The sequence below is a fragment of the Camelus bactrianus genome, chromosome 19 (genome assembly GCF_048773025.1).
Source record: "Camelus bactrianus isolate YW-2024 breed Bactrian camel chromosome 19, ASM4877302v1, whole genome shotgun sequence".
NCBI classification, from domain to species: Eukaryota; Metazoa; Chordata; class Mammalia; order Artiodactyla; family Camelidae; genus Camelus; species Camelus bactrianus.
The window spans coordinates 25,767,834-25,780,105 of record NC_133557.1 but is presented as its reverse complement, the minus strand read 5'-3'; the positions used below and the strand labels follow the sequence as shown (position 1 = coordinate 25,780,105).

The 12,272-nt window shown below is 44.2% G+C and overlaps 1 protein-coding gene and 1 non-coding gene across 6 annotated transcripts in view; both read right to left on the bottom strand.

The window, feature by feature from the left end:
• The window catches only part of TSHZ2 (teashirt zinc finger homeobox 2), a 410,894-nt gene that overhangs the window by 57,539 nt on the left and 341,083 nt on the right, over positions 1 to 12,272 (bottom strand). The window lies entirely within an intron of this gene.
• Positions 1,594 to 1,666, bottom strand: TRNAA-CGC (transfer RNA alanine (anticodon CGC)). Its single transcript has one exon. It is a non-coding gene; the product is annotated as a tRNA-Ala (tRNA).

Here is a 12,272-nt window from a genome sequence, read left to right as displayed (position 1 = left end):
TCAAGACAGGAAATGCTGGGGTCCTCTGGAAAATGTCTTAATAATTCCTGCATTATTTATTCAAGATACTTGGCTAGCTCAACTGGGAATGAGTTTTCCATTTGGAAATGTGTCACAGAATGCCACAGGCAGGAAGTCAGCCTCAGGAGCTGGAGCTGAGAGGCTGGTCCAGGATCTCTGAACACACACAGCCCTTTCCTGCACAGAATCCCTACTCCCACTGGTGCCGTTATCTGGACCCTTCTCCGCTCACTCATCACCTCTACTTCCACGGGTCCAGATTACATCAGTTCTTCAAGCTTCATCTCAAAGTCAGATTTTTCTTATCCCAGAAACCGCTTCTCCAATGCTATATACTCATGTTGTGCTTTACAGTTTTTGAAGTGCTTGGGCAGATGGTACCTTGTTAATCTGGTTGAATGCTATCTGCCTGTATTCTTTGTATCCATTCGCCTTCTGTCACCCGGGACTGAACTCTCCTTCCCCACAGTGGGACCTAAAGCTTCTCTGCCTTCCCTGCATGCTAAAGAGAACTTTGTTCCACCCCCAGGCCCCTTGGTCTTGTTGTTTAAATCTGGGAAGTGGGTGAGGGGAATAGTAAGAGGAGCCAAAGCTATCTTGATTTATTTACAATTAAAAAGCAGAGAAATTCCACGTGGAAAGGCAAAGGGAAGGCGAGGGAAGTGGCAAAGAGAAACAGAAGCAGAGGAGAAACAGAACCAAAGAGAAACAGAACTTTTTTGGTGAGTTGCTAGGGAGAGCCTGTATTTTGTGCAGAGTGGAGCTCTGGGGCAAGTGGATGGGATGAGTAAAAAGAATCGAAAGCAGTTTTTAATGAATGGATGTTTCCACCCCTTTGGCATTTTGGGAGAGGCTGCAGTAAAGATTTATATTGGTCTACAGATATCTTTCCGTGATGGATGGGCATTTCTCCTGAGAACAACACCCACGTCAAAACTGGCCTGACCTTAATGAACTGATGTTTGTACTGGAATTTATGCATGCATTCTCACCCACCCCGCAGCACACGCATGCTCCAGGAAGCTTCCCCAGTGCAGAGCTTGGGTCCCATTTTTATTCATGTTACCCAGGAGGCCTTGCTCTGATTGGTTTCTTTAGCAAAAAGTGCTGATTTGTCCATGTCTTGGAGACACATGCCTCCTGATGAGTCCAAGCTCCTGAGTGCCTTGTGGGTCGTCTGTCTGATCAGCGTGTTCGGCCAAGTCACCTGCGATGGACCCAGAATGCACGATGGACCCGGAGTGCGCGATGGACAGGGTGCTTTGGGCTCAGAAGCTGTAGATTTGTATTTCAGCTTTGCCCCGAATAACCATGCAACCTGAGCAGGTTACTTAACTTCTTTGTGCCTCAGTTTCCTTATCAAAAAATGTTGTTTCCTCTAGATTGTTAAAAGTAAGCAAGAGCAACGTGGTTCACATTTTCTACATTGATGGAACCAGAGAATATAAGGTTTAGATGGGATCTGAAGAAATGAGCACTGGTCCTGAGATGGCAAATCATTTTTGTTAGCTCTAAATTCTAATCAATGGTAGCCTCTGTTTGGGACACTCTTTTTTTTTTTTTTTTCCTTACCAGGGGTACTGGGGATTGAACCCAGGACCTCGTACATGCGAAGCATGCGCTCTGCCACTGAGCTATACCCACCCCCTACCCTGGAGCAGTCATTTTCATTTGGGGTGATTTTCCTCTCCGGGCAATGCCTGGAGACATTTTTGGCTGTCACACAACAGGGATAGGGGCAGGGTATGCCCCAGGCATGTGGATGGTAGAGACCAGGGGAGCTGCTAAACATCCTACCATGTACAGGACAGCCTTCTACAACAAAGAATTATCCACCCAAAATGCCAGTAGTACCAATTTGTTCTGAAGGATTCAAACTCCACGTCTTCCTTGAAACTCAGTGGGAAAGAATACCATGATTGATTAGTGATGTCTGTCTTGAATACAAGAGGTGGATTTGGCTAATTTGAAAGCCACCTGCCTGCACCCCAGTGTTCACAGCAGCACTGTCTACAACAGCCAAGACGTGGGAACAGCCTGAAGGTCCATTGGCTGATGACTGGATAAAGACGACGTGGTGTCTTTATACAATGGAACGCTACTCAGCCATAAAAGAAAATAAAATAATGCAGCAACAGGGATGGACCTGGAGGTCGTCCTTCTAAGTGAAGTCAGCCAGAATGAGAAAGAAAAGTACCATATGATATCACTCATATGTGGAATCTTAAAAAAAAGACACAAATGAACTTATTTACAAAACAGAAACAGACTGAAGGACATAGAAAACAAACTTATGGTTCCCGGGGGGTAAGGGGGGGAAGGGATAAATTGGGAGTCCAAGATTTGCAGATACTGACTACTATACGTCAAATAGATGAACAACAAGTTTATAATGTCTAGCACAGGAAATTATATTCAATATCTTGTAGTAACCCATAATGAAAAAGAATATGGAAAGGAATATATATATGTGTGTATACGGATGACTGAAACTTTATGCTGTGTGCCAGAAATTGACGTAACGTTGTAAACTGACTATATACTTCAATTAAAAAAAAAGTTAAAAAAAAACAAACCTACAAAAACCCCCAAGAGGTGGTTTAGGAAGTACAGGTGTTTGTCATCACTATTCAAGGCCTAGGACCTCTCCATAGAGGAGGAGGTTGACACCCACAGAACTTTTTAAGGCTCACGGCCAGAGAGAGAGCTCTTTCTGACCTAAACCACATCCCTCAAGAGCGGAAACTGGATCAGACTAGTTCACCAGCACGTCTCCAGCACCTGGAACAGTGCCTGCACGCGGTAGGCATTCAACAATTATTTGCTGAATTCATAAATTGAGTTTTTGGCGAGAATAGCTGAACCCTACCAACTCTAAGCCAGTTTTCTCAATTTCTTGAAAATGTATTTTCAGTGTTAACAGTACACGGGAAAACAACAAAACCAACATGAGCATGAAGGACGGCGGGTTTACCCTTAAGCCTCGGAGAGCACATTCCTTGTTGGGGGGACATCAACCCCATGAGACACAAGACAAGTCATGAGGTGGTGGCAGCACCTGGGAAGACCCTGGATGCCCAGTGACTTGATTTTTTTTTTTTCTGCTGATTTTCTGATTGACCTGGGAAGAGCAGGCTCTCAGCACCTCAGTTTTACCTCTTACAAAGGAGAAGAAATGCGGATTATGGAAGCCCTTGGAATTTTTAAAGATTTCATGTGTTTTAAGACCTTTTAAATTTAAGATAATTATAGATTCACAGTAAGGTGCAAAAATAAGAGTCCCAGGTACCCGCCCCTTGGTTTCTCCAGTGGTGCCGTCAGCCTTAGAGCTGCAGAACTTTATCAGAGCCAGGCTCTCAACATTGGTCCAATACTGTTCACTAGGCTACAGACTTTAGTTTTGACAATTTTTGCACTTGTGTGTGTGTGTGTGTGTGTGTGTGTGTAGCCCTGTGCATTTTATCCCTTGTATAGTTGTCATTTGTGTAACTGTCACTACAATCAAATACAAAACTGCTTAGAGCAAAGAATAATGATATTAACAGCTATTATTTGTTGGGTATATACCATGTTATAAGTGCTCTGTGGGCGTTTTATATACATATTACATTATTTTATATATATATGTATATATATATATACACATATATATATATATATTACATTATTTAGTTTCACAACAGTCTGGCTACATGTGTTTTACAAAGAAGTAAAATGAGGCTCAGAGCACTGAAGCAACCTTGCAATGGTCACCTGCCCCAGGCAGTGAAATAGCAAAACTAAGTCTGCTGGATGCCAATACTCGCCCTCTTCTAATAACTCCATGCTGGGATTAACTTGAAGAAAAATCATCCCATAATCTTACCATTCAGAGATAACCATTCTTAATAATTTGGTTTATTTCCTATTGGTCTTTTCCATGAATATGCAGATTTAAACTTAACTGGGATCAAACCATATACACAATTTCTGTCTCACTTTTTCTCGACTTAACATCATACCTTACACATCATTAAAACTTTTCAGGATGATCACTTTCAAAGACTGCCCCAAATTCTATTGTTCTAAGATGGAACAAAATTTCCTCTGATGCCCTCAATCTGGCCAATAAAATGGCTTCCAAATTTTTTGTTACTGTAAGTATTACTATTGTGAACATCTTTGCACAAAAACTTGTAGGTGAAAAATATAAAGATATTCTTAGGACTGGATTATGAGATGTGAAATTACTGAGTCAAAACATAAGAACATTTTTATGATTCTTAATAGTATTTCTTAAATATTCAGGAGGCAGCATCCTTAATATATGGTACTAGCTACCCTCAGTCAGGGGCTAGTGAATTAGAACCTCCAGGACAAACCCTGCTCTGCAGCTTGATTTGTAAATAAAGTTTTATTGGAACACAGCATATTTATTGGAAACAAATATGCTCATATGTTTACATATTGTCTATGGCTGCTTTCACATCATGTCAGAACTGAGGAGCTGCAAAAGAAGCCATATGGCTAGCAAACTGAAAATATTTACTATTTAGCCTTTTACAGAAGAAATTTGCTGGCCTCCGTTCTAGATAAAAGCTATGGATGAGAGAGAACAATGACAAATTCACGCCAAACAGTTGCACCAAGCAGAGCCTCATGGTGGGGGCACACCTGGGAGAGAAGGTTATGGTGCACCCAGGAGCCTGTGAGTTCAGGGCTCAGCTTTCTTGCTCTCTTGTGCCAGGTAAGAAGCACACAGCTGATGTTTAATAAGTGCCTGCTGTTTGCTGCTGAGTATGGGGTTGATGACAAATATGGTGGCTTCCCCATCCTCCCTTCTCTTGGCTTGCATGGCTCTTGGAATTTGTCCTGGGTGGATAACTTCCTTTTCACACCACTGGTGTATAGAGAAAAGCAGCTCTATTATTTAAATTCTCCAAGATCAAGGATGTAAAATGAAGGCTGCCCCTGGCCCCACAAGACATCCAAATAAATCTCACGGCTTCCAAATGTGACTGTGTCACCCTGGGATTAATACCAAGTAATCCAGTGCCAACATCAAGACAGTGAAAATAAGCATTTACTCTCCCGGAAAATCATTTTATACTGATTACAAGTTGTAGCCTGTCACTAGGATGTGAATTGAAAATGTGCACATTTGCAAGGTTAATATTTCTCTCTAAAGTCACTCTCTCCCCTGCCCACCCCTATACCCAGCTCAAAAGGAAATAGGAGTCCCAAATAAATATTTGTCTTGAGACATCCTTATTCCAAGGTACAAAGTTTAAACCAGCTTTTCATTTGCCTCCAAGACTCCAGCACAACATGAAAGCAAGTAGCAGCGGTCTATCAGCAAGTGGCCCGGAGCAGCCTTTTCCAGCCTCAGCACTGTGACGTTTCAGGCCAGGTGATTCTCCATCATCAGGGCTTGCCCTGTGCATTGTTGGATGTTCAGTAGCATCCCTGATCCCTGCCCACTGACGCCAGTAGCACCTCTCTCTAACTGTGACAACTTACATCTCTCTCGACATTATCCAATGTCCCCTGGGGATCAACTCACCCCAGTCGAAAGCCACGGGTCTAGAGATCTTAAAACAAGTGGGTAGCCAACCCAATAATGTTCAAACAGTGGAGCATGGCCATCCGCTGCCTTCCTAGCTCCATCTCTGTCACTACTTTACCTCCAGCCTTTCAACCCAAACCATACACGCTCTGTCACCTCCTGGCATTTGCTTGTCCTGGCCACACTGCCTGGAATTCTCTCTCCTAGTTTATCTATTCTGGAAAGTCACCTCCTTAATGAAGTCCTCCATGACTACCCCTCCTCCAGGCCTAATGGGGCGTTAGACACAGCTTCCTCCGGGCTCTCAAGGTCCTTTTGACAGGCAGTAGAGACATTATCATGTAGGTGTTGATCTCTAAGGCAGTGTTTGAACCCAAAACTGCATAGAACAAAATTACCTTTGGGAAATCTCTTCAGTCCCCCTTCGATACAGTAGGAGCAGTTTTGTAGAGTTAACTCTGTTCAGTCATTTTGATGCTCACTCATGTTTGGGAAGTACTGAGTTGCACTAAAGGCAGGAATACTAGGGAACACTGCATGTGGATGTCTGGACCTTCAAACAATTGTATGTTTAGAAAATCTCTAACGACAAATGGGAGCAGGTCAAGAACTGCAGCATGCTCCTGCTTGTCTGCAGGGTTTGCTTCATTTTGCTTTAATATTGAACCTCTATAATTTTAGTGTCAGTGACTAATTTGCCATTGGAAGAACTGAACTCGATAACACATGTGAAAGTAACTAAACGTAGAGCCTGGCACACAGGTGTGCTGAGAGGCTTTCAGAACCTAAATCTAAATCTGCACTGTTCTTTCTTTCTTTTTCCTTCCAGTTTTATTGAGATATAATTGAAATCCAGCGCCGTGCAAGTTTAAGGTGGACGGCATCGTGATTGGACTTACAGGCATCGTGAAATGAGGCCCACAAGAAATTTAGTGAATATCCATCATCTCATATAGACACAAAATTAAAGAAAAAGAAAAAAAAGTTTTCCCTCCGCTGTTCTTTGAAAGTTACAGAGAAGAGCTTGGCCACCTGCTTCCTGTGTTTCTAAGCCAGCATTTTCTCTTGGGACCACAGTTGTTGGGCTCTTGCCCCATTCTTCTCACAACCTTCTAAGAAGTGCCTGTGTCATCACGGTAGGTTTGTTTGTTTCTGTGTGTGTGTGTTTTGGTGTGTGTTTCCCATTGGACTACAAGTTACTCGAGGGCAGGGGCCTCGCCCCTTTTATTTTTGTCTCCTAAAACCCAATAATTTGTGTGTCAAATGAAGGCGTAAAGAATGTGAGTTTGAATTAACATCTCCAGTGTAGCTTACTTCCAATTTTAAAAGTCTTCCCCTACCGAATAGAAACATTGTACGACATTACATCTTACGGCGCCTGTGTCCTATAGTGAGGACACATAACTTATTCTTCAGCACGCAGGAGGTGCCCGGCAAGTATTTGTTGTGTTATTACGACCGAGTCTTTAAAAAGTTCTAAAAGTAGGGGCAAGACGGCAACAGTGGAAGGGCGGAAGGGAGTTTCCTCAGCTGGTTTGGTAGAGGTGGGTAAGTCTGACCGGATTCTCAATGATCTTTGAACGCATCCTTACTTTCTCACTACCACTTCTGCCAATTCCACCGGCAGGCAGGCAAGCTGCAATAATGATGCGTCCAACAAGAGGGGAGCCCAAGAGCCAGGTTTTTTTTTTTTTTTTTTTTTTCCCCAAATAGGAATTGAGAACAAGAGGTCTGGATATCCCCTCCCCAACCCTGATTTCTTTTACCCCCCCAGTGGCTTTTGCCTGGAGTACAAAACGACCATGGCATTTTCTAAGACTTCTGTTCTGTCCTCACAGGTCTGACTCTGTACTTTAAGGATGTCCAAGGCAGGAAGTCCAAAGGCAGAAACCACCTCTGAGGAATATCCCCACACAGAATCCAGGGAAAAGAAAATAGATCTTAACATGGTCCTGAAGCCAGAGGATCAGCTGAGGCCGCAGGCAGGAGCCTTCCTGGGTGGTTTCTCGAAGGAGGAGGCACCGCTCGGAGACAGCTGTTCTCTGCATGCCACATGGTGGGTGCACAGGGCGTTTGAAACGGAAAGTGAGGTCCCGTGGAGCTAGGTACGCTCACAATTTGCACTGGGACCTTAATGAAAATTCTAGCGGGAGTGATCGCACCCCACTTCTAAAGCCCCTCTGTGTACAGGCAAGTGTGTGAAGTCGGCAGCCAAGGAGAAGGAAGCGACAGCCATCTTTCCAGACCTCTGAAATCCGGATGACATCAGAAAGGGTGATTTAATTCCAAGGTGCACCAACGGGCTATTCACACAGAGGGAGGGAAAAAAGAATTTATATCCCTTTCATATATAAAAGGAAACAGATGTGATTTTCTTTACAAAAGAGCATTTCATTAAAAAAAAAAAAAAAGAGGCGAGGCGAGGCAGAGTTAACATAACCATTATTCTCCATCTCAGGAAAAGCAAATCCTGTTTGCCTGTCATTATAGAAGGTAGCAAAATCCTTTCATCCAGTGATTAGTTGTAAACATTCCGCCGCCTTCTGGGAGCAGGCCTCTGTTTCCCATCTTACACCGAAGCCATTTTCTTAGACTAATGTTTTATACACACAGCTCAGATACAATGCAAACTCCCGGTACCCCAAAGGCAACGGGGCATTCGTTTATACTAAATCAGAAGTGTCACCCTTGGCAACCTGCAGCAGTGAAACATTTATTCAGTCTTGCATTCCTGGCACTTAGAATTATTTCTTTCATGCCTGATAGCCAAATTACAATATGGCAGGTTTCCCTGGAGCGATAGGATCATTAGTGCCAGCTCACAACATACTTTCAACTGATATGGCATTTCATGTACAGCTGCCAATCAAAAAATGGGATATGCAAATGAGGATGGGAGCCCTGGTGTACAATTCCTGTACCGCGAGCTCCTCACAGATTTCCTTAATGACTGGCAGTCATTCCGCTGAGTGGAAGAAGTGGAAAGAACACAGAGGAAAATTCCCCCAGGAAGCTGGTTGCAAGAGCCAGAAGTTTTTACGTTTGATTTCCATATTTATTCTCTTTCTCCCCCCCCCCCCCCCCCCGTGTGTTTCTAAACAGTGGGCCTAAAAATACTGGGGCAAGGCTTGTGATACAAGTATAGAGCCTTGTCATTGCGACTGGGTCTGACGCCACGCGGAGACATGCGCTGTGGGTTCCATCAGAATACGGGACAGCGGGTCCAGCCTGCGCCAGAGGCGAAAAGGCAGGGTCACGTCGGGGCTGGAGGGCACGGTGCATGGAACGCCCTCCGAGGACGCGGCTGCCGCTCCGCGGAGGGGGCGGGGCGTCCCCGCTGAGCCCGGTGGGACTGGCCGCTGCTCGCCTCTCCTGCTTGTCTGGACCACCCTTCAGTTTTGCTCTCTCGATTGTAGACTCCGGAGCTTTCTTTCTGAAATTGCGGACGTTCCAAGCTCCTTCCTGCCTGAGGCAGGGACTGGGCTCTGTTGCTCCTAGTTATCCCCAGAACCAGCCCAGTGCCCGAGGAGGAGGTGAATCTAACTGAGTAAGCGAGAGATGCTCCCCGGGAACCAGTAATCGCCTAACTCTGCTTGGGGACCCTGGATTAGAGCTCAGGATCTTCTGGTGACCTTAAGACAGCTCTGTGGTGACAGGGGGACAAGTAAAATATTAAGGATGAGTTGTGAGAAGGGCTTGTCAGGCCCCCGAACGGAGGACGGCGCCTCCACGCTCCCCTCGCCGTTAGGTGCGGGGCTGCCCCTCGCCGCGCTGGGGCTGCGGTCGGCTTTTCTACGCCGAGGACCCCGGAATGCTCCCTGGGAGTACGTCACCCTCACACGCTAACTACCCTTTCTCATCTTGTGGGGGGTGAACTTACCTACTTAGCCAGGGTGTGTGTGCAAGACTAACTTCTGAGGTTTCCTGTATTTTTTTTTTTTTACTGAGAAGCTGGACACTCAGAAGGCAGTCACATGACATTCCAAAGCGATGAAGGTCCCTTTTCAGAAACGGTTACCTCCTTTCTGCTTCCTCTTTCCACATTGTTACTATTACACATGGAATACTTTTCCTGAATAACAAGATCTAGATTGATTCCTTTTTTTTAAAAAAAATGGACAAATATAATGCCATTTAACTGTAATTTATACATAACCTCTGTTTATGTCTAAAAAAATGGATTTGAGGATGCTGAGGGATGCAGATACCACACGGCTCATCACTGCATTATCTTATTTTCTGGTCAGGGCATGTTTTTACTTATAACTGGGTGAAATAGGCATCAGAGTAATTTTATAATATTGAACACAGGCCCAGAGAGGTCAGTCACCTCTGCTGAAGCCACACAGCTGGGAAGTGGCAAGGCTGGGACTAGTTGTCAGTACTAGTGATGGCAGATCTGGCACACAGTTCCCAGCTACTGCTCCGGCAGGATCTCGGGGGTATCAGAAGAGGGAAACCGTAAAGGAAGGATATGGACTCTCCACCAAAAGATAAAATTGTTAAAAATGCTATATTCCCATCTTAATTTGATTTAAGTAAATATGGCTGCATGTGGCTAGACGTGGATGGCTTTATTCACAAAGCAGTTCTGGGACTGCATGTTGGCTTTCCTTCTTTCTGGGGTTTCCAGCCCTGGTCCAGTCTCTCGCCTGCAGTAATAAATGTCTCCCCCTCCCCCTTTTGTCCCTTCCTGCTATTTGTCTGTAAGCAAGAGCTGGCGCCCAGCTCCCAAATGTGTGCTCCCAACATAAATTTCCCTGTATTTCTGGAAGAAGTTCCTCCATCTCACAGCTCCACGGGGAATCTGGTTGACTCTCACACCTCCCCTTGGCCAAGGTCACGGGAGCCTTCCCAGGGGCACCATGCTGACTGGCTCAGATTTCCAATATAGCAAAAGGATGAAATGCAGAGTCCCAGGTGGAATTCCCCTGTCACCCTGAGGAGTGTTCTGGGAGCGCCTCAAATTGCAAATGTCAGATCTGACTTCTTTAGGAAGCCTAAGTTTTTCAGTTACCTCCTGAAATTATATTAAGGGAACGGCTAATCATTTATCACGGTATACCTCCAGAACTGAAATAACTAGCAAGCTTAAATAAATGAGGTATTGAGGAGGAAATGGGAATAGTGCATGGCTTTTTTTTTTTTTTTTTTTTTGGTAAGTAATACTCAAACGGTTATAAAATAAAAGTCATAGAGATTCATCCGCCCACACTGAACTTCGAGGGTACATGCCAGGATTAGGGCTGTACTCAGGCTGATTGCAAACTATACGTAAAAGGATGACTAACATTTGTGTAGTCGTTTTAGTATATAAAGCATTTTCATAGATAGTCTCTCAAAAGCCCTGTAAAGTAGGGTTTAGCATCCCATTTTACAAGGGAACTGCTGAGAAAGCAGCAGTGACTTGCCCAAGGTCATAGAACTAGGAGGTGAAGCCCTGTCTTGAACTTAAACTGTAGAACTTGGTCCTTCCCCTCATGCCAGGCCCTGGGAGTTTTGGGTTGGGGGGGGGGGTCATATATGTAGTTACTATGAGTTTTGTGTGACTGGATGGTTTGAGTCTCTGCAGATATTACCCAGACAGAACTGCATTCTTTAAGGTATTTTTTTTTCCCTCCATATGTAATGAGGGCTCAGAGAAAGAATTAAATCAATTTATAGAATAAAAATGAAGCAGATTATATATTTCACGCATTGGAGTTTGTACTCTGTGAAAACTGTACCCACCATATGCATTTAATTGTTTGTTTCTCCCACCAAAGAGCAAGCATATTGCATGGCAGTTAGTAGGGAGTCAAAAAATATTTGTTAAAGAAAGAAAGAAAAAGGAAGGAAGGAAGGAAGGATGGATTGATTCACGATGTCAGTACAAGTTGGATCATCAGAGAAAATTATATTAGGGATGATGGGCTTTTACTGGCAAACAAATGAGTTCATTTTGTACCTTTTGTTATGCGGCATCTATCAAATACAGTTGGCCTTTGTCAATCACAGGTTTAACATTTACAGTTTTAGGTATTTAGGGACAACCTTGAATGTCGGTGACGTGCCACCATTTGTGACTTAGTTGCAGCTCATTTGTGAATTTGGCAGAGAGTGAGCCAGGTTTTATGGGAAAGAGCAAGCCCCCAACGCCAGTGATGGGCCTGGAGGATCACCCAGCATGTGCATCTCAGACGGCCGGGCCTCTGCGGTCCTCTGTTCATCCTCACGTGTGTGACTCTGGAAGCACGAAAGCATTGCTCCTTTGTGAAAATGACTGCCCTAGGGAAGCCAACCGCTACAGTGAGCAGTGGTGGCTAAGAGACAGTGAAAGGTCTAAAAAGTGATGATTCTAAGCCGAGAAATCAAAGACTGGTGGAGGGGATTTTGTGCGGTAGGTATCCTTAAAGGTTTTGCCACCTATATTTTGAATAATCAAGGATTTACTATGTACCAATTCTCTCTGAAGAAGAACAAAGAGGAATTGAGCTGTTTCAGCCTTGGTATTTTATACACATTGTCAGCATTCTCTGATTTAATCATTAATCAGAAGTGAGAATCATTATCCTCATTTTACAGATGACACAACCAAGCCTTAGTGAATCAATAGTCACACACAATCTCATAGATGCTGAATGCTGGATGCTGGATTAGAACCATGAACACAAGAGACTGCACAGGATGAGCTTGAAACAGAATCCGAATTGGTGAGACCAGCATT